Source organism: Ornithorhynchus anatinus, chromosome X5 (assembly GCF_004115215.2).
Source record: "Ornithorhynchus anatinus isolate Pmale09 chromosome X5, mOrnAna1.pri.v4, whole genome shotgun sequence".
Taxonomy (NCBI): domain Eukaryota; kingdom Metazoa; phylum Chordata; class Mammalia; order Monotremata; family Ornithorhynchidae; genus Ornithorhynchus; species Ornithorhynchus anatinus.
In genome coordinates, this window is record NC_041753.1 from 12,325,412 (window position 1) to 12,330,453 (window position 5,042).

At 43.9% G+C, this 5,042-nt stretch overlaps 1 non-coding gene across 1 annotated transcript; it reads right to left on the reverse strand.

Moving 5' to 3' along the window:
* Positions 1-2,331: 2,331 nt before the first annotated feature.
* Positions 2,332-2,469, reverse strand: LOC114808285. The gene has a single exon (XR_003756132.1). It is a non-coding gene; the product is annotated as a small nucleolar RNA SNORA7 (small nucleolar RNA).
* Positions 2,470-5,042: the final 2,573 nt, after the last annotated feature.

Sequence of the window (5,042 nt, forward strand, 5' to 3'; positions counted from 1 at the left end):
GCTCTTTTTAGTGGCAGTTACCCTGAAACATTTTAAATCAGACATTAAGTTCCTCAGGGTTTGTGTCTGGGGAAAAAAGTGCTAGAACTCTCCTATATTTTCTACGTTTTCCATGACCATCAGTACCACTCATTCACTCTTTCTTCCTCCCACTACTATTATTACTGCCCTCTTCATCTCACCTCTAGTTTCCTCTATCAATTCATTCTTTTTCCCTCCATCAATTCATTCTTTTTCCGAGCCGAGCTTTCCTCCCAAATCTTTCTGGTTGCTCCTGTTTCTTGCTCCTCTGGCACGACTTCTTTCCCCATCTAGTGGGAAGAGGCAGGGCCCAGGAGTCAGAGGACCTGTGTTCTAACTGAAGCTCCACCACTTTCCTGCTGCATCACCTTAGGTAAGTCACTTAACTTCTCTGTGCCTGTTTCCTCATCTGTCCAAGTAGGGGGGAAATACCTGTTCTCCCTCCCTCTTAGACTTTAATAATAATAATAATGTTGGTATTTGTTAAGCGCTTACTATGTGCAGAGCACTGTTCTAAGCGCTGGGGTAGACACAGGGGAATCAGGTTGTCCCACGTGGGGTTCACAGTCTTAATCCCCATTTTACAGATGAGGGAACTGAGGCACAGAGAAGTTAAATGACTTGCCCACAGTCACACAGCTGACAAGTGGCAGAGCTGGGATTCGAACTCATGAGCCCTGACTCCAAAGCCCGTGCTCTTTCCACTGAGCCAAGTGGCGGTATGGGACTGTGTCCAATCTTATTATCACATATCTATCCCGGCACTTAATGCAGTGCTTAGCACATAAGCGGCATTTAATAAGCACCATTATTATTATTATGATTATTATTATTAAAGGCCCTGACCAAAGAAACCTACCTGGCAGGCTGTAGCAGTGGATGGCTAGCAGTGAATGACTCATCTCGGCATGGCCCGACAGGCCCACATAGATTAGCCACTGCTTCTCAAGCCAAAATAAGAAAAGCAGCATGGCCTAGCGGAGAGAGCATGGGCCTGGGAGTCAGAAGGACCTGGGTTCTAATCCCAGCTCTGTAATTTATCTGCTGTGTGAACTTGGGTAAGTCACTTTACTTCTCTGTGTCTCAGTTACCTCATCTGTAAAACTCAAATCAGAGGCCCAGTTGATGTGGCAGTCTTTTTTGAGCAATAGATGGAGCCTCGGACTTCAGGTAACAAGAATTGTTGAAAACTGGAAATAACTGTGCTACGAGCTTATTGGATGCTCTTTCTGCTCTCGCTCTTCCATATCTCCATTTCTCTCTTCCTCAAGGCTGATTAACACCAATTCAAATACCCGTTCTTCAATTTTCTAGTTTTGTTTTTAACATTTGCTTCCTGGCTCTGAGCGTTGATTTGGTGCTACTGGATTAAATATACTGATATTATTGCATTAGGTTCCAATGATTCTCTAATTGGATTTTCTTTCGGTGACCCAATTAAGTACACTAGTATTTAATTAAATTTGACATTCACCTTTCAAGTTCCTTGCTTGAAAATATCCAATGAAAACAGTCCATTTTTACCAAGAATGCTGTCCTCTCCTACTGAGGCAACGTGAAACAGCAGCAGAGGCAGTAAGAACAGGCAATATCCTGGTGGTGCTATTTTGACTCCGGCAAAGCAGAAATTAATTATGGTAGCTGGGAGATGGTTTGTTCAAGCTTTTAGATCCAATATTTAATTTCTTATTGAATTGAAACCCCCTCGGGAGATGCTGAATCTCCTCTAACGTGATAGGTGTGCTCAGAGTGTTATTTATTAAAGTCACTACCATCTACTTGTAAGCCCGCTGTCAACTAGAGAGATGATGAATTATGAGGCTACTAAAGCAAAATGATTCAGCTTTCATCTGACACTCAAAAGCTTTATCCTAAGAGGAGAAGAAGGAGGACTTCAATGGCAGAGAAAGGCAGGGAGGAACAGAGCTGGCTGTGGATGGATCAATTTTGGCAGTTCTTGACTACAGTGATCACCCTGCATTATGTATTGGACTTGCAAAGGAAAATACTTGCCTCAGGTAACGAGCTAGTAGTGTTTGTTTGAATTTTTTTTCTGTGACTGTCAGTAGTTTGATAGCAATGATTTCTTGTCTTATGCCGTCGAATCATTTCCGACCCACAGCGGCTCCATGGATACATCTCTACTAGAACGCCCCACCTCCATCGGCAATCATTCTGGTAATGTATCCATAGACTTTCTTGGTTAAAATACGGAAGTGGTTTACCATTGCCTTCTTCCTCGCAATAAACTTGAGTCTCTGCCCTTGACTCTCTCCAAATGCCGCTGCTGCCCAGCACAGGTGAGTTTTGACTTGTAGCAGATTGCCTTCCACTCGCTAGCCACTACCCAAGCTAGGAATGGAATGGGTAGGCCTCTGCTTGACTCTCCCTCTCATAGCTGAGACTGGTAGAGTACTGGAAACTCTCTGGGTGCGATCCTGAGAGGACAGCAATGATTTAGCTGTTGTAAATCACAGAGAGAAAAGAAATCATCCATCCAGATCACGTCCCATATTTGTCAATGGACTGTCAAAAGTCTGGTGATGGAAGCTCACCTTTAAATATCCCTGCTTTCTATACACTTTGGGAAGGGAACGCCAATTCCTTGCTACTCAGTTTGCTCATTTTTAAGATAATAATCTTATTGAGAGAGCAGATAAACGTGATGACTGTGTGTGGGGGCTTGGCCATTTTTCACTATTGGGTTACCTCTCCAATGGGTCTTGAGAACAAAGGAAGTGAGTCATATCTGCAGGTGACACTAAATTGGGCATGGAACTAACCCTTCCGAAGTCAGGATTCAAAATGTTGCTGTCACGTTAGAGAAACAGTCCATCAAAACTAGGATGAAATTCAATACGGACAATACATTTAGAGACCAAAAATGAACAACACAAATGAAGACTAGAAAGTAAGCTCCTCAAGGACAGAGCTTGTAGCTACCTGCTATGCCGTACTCTCCCAAGCACTTAGCACAGTGTTCTGCACATAGTAAGAGTTCAATAAAATATCATTGATTGATTGATTGATTCAATCACCTGCATTCTTCTTGTGAGTGAGCCTCCAGAGTGCAGTCATTAGGATACAGGGGCTCCTGTAGGAGTGATTCAAGGAGATGGCCCAAGGTATCGGCTATTGAGAAGCAGCATGGCGTAGTGGATAGAGCCTGGGAGTCAGAAGGTAATGGGTTCTAATCCTGGCTCCACCACTTGTCTGCTGTGTGACCTTGGGCAAGTTGTTTCACTTCTCTGGGTCTCAGTTACCTCATCTGGAAAACCAGGATTGAAGCTGTGAGCCCCATGTGGGACAGGGACTGTGTCCAACCCCATTTGGTTGTATCCACCCCAGTGCTTAGAACAGTGCCTTAAACCTAGTAAGCAATTTACAAATACCATCATTATTATTATTATTATTATTCAAGGGTTGAAGGGAGAGCAACACCAATTGACTGGTTGGTGACTTAATAATAATAATAATAATAATAATAATAATAATAATAATGGTATTTAAGCGCTTACTATGTGCCAAGCACTGTTACTGATAAACAGTGTTTATTATGTACTATGGCATAGCATCAGCATTTTTCTGTGATCCCCTTGGCTGTAATGGGTCCCCCATGCAAAAAACCTTTGAGGAAACTTCATGTTTGCTATAATAATACTACTAATAATGATAATAATGATGGAATTTATTAAGGGCTTACTATGTGCCAAGCACTGTTCTAAGCACTGGGGTTGATAGAGGGTAATCAGCTTGTGCCACACTTAGTCCCCATTTTACAGATGAGGTAACTGAGGCACAGAGAAGTGAAGTGACTTGCCCAAGGTCACATAGACAAGTGGAGGATCTGGGATTAGAACCCACGTCCTCTGACTCCCAAGCCCATGCTCTTTCCGCTAAGCCACACTGCTTCTCTATAATCCCGCCTGCCTGCTCTCTCCACATCCCAGCAGGAACCAGCAGGAACAAGACTGGTTGGGTCCACACAGTGAGAGGGGCTATACTTTTTTTATGCTATTTATTAAGTGCTTACTACATGCCAGCACTGAAGTAGATAGAAGCTAATCAGGTTGGACGCAGTCTCTGTCCCACATGGGGCTCACAGTCTTAATCCCCATTTTACAGATGAGATAAATGAGGCACAGAGAAGTGAATCGACTTGCTCAAGGTCACCCAGCAGATAAGTGATGGAGTCAGGATTAGAACTCAGGTCCTTCTGACTCCCAAGCCTGGGCTCTATCCACTCTTTGCTAATGCCTCTTTGCAGATTCGTGGTCTTTCAGTTTCAAGACTGAAACTGGTCCATAATTTTCAAAGAGAAGCTCCACTGAGACATCGGCTGCATCGTTACTGTCTGCTGACGTCCTGTATCCTTGACTCTTTTCTCTCATTCGACCCACATATTCAATCTGTCACCAAATCCTTTTGATTCTTCCTCCAAAGCATTACTAAAATTGTCCTTTCCTCTCCAAACCGCTACCCCATCAATCCAAGCACTTATCCTATCCCGCCTTGATTATTGCATCAGCCTTCTTGCTGACCTCCCTGCCACCTATCTCTCTCCACTTCAGTCCGTACTTCACTTTGCTGTCCCAGATCATCTTTCTTCAAAACCGTTCAGGTCCATGTTCCCCCACTCCTCAAAAACTTCCAGTGGTTGCCTATCAACCTCCACATCATATAGACACTCCTTTCCATTGACTTTAAAGCACTCAATCACCTTGGCCCCTCCTATCTTATCTCTCCGATTTCCTACTTCGACACAGCCTGTTCACTTTGCTCCTCTAATGCCAACCTATTTACTGTATCATGATCTTCTCTGTCTTGCTGCCAACCCCTTGTCCACATCCTCTCTCTAGCCTGATACGCCCTCCCTCTTCATATCCAACAGACGATCACTCTCCCCACCTTCAAAACCTTATTAAAATTCTATCTCCTCCAAGAGACCTTCCCAGACTAAGCTCTTATTTCCTCTGCTCCCACGCCTCCCTTCTATGTGACCCTCGCCTTGGATTTCCAGC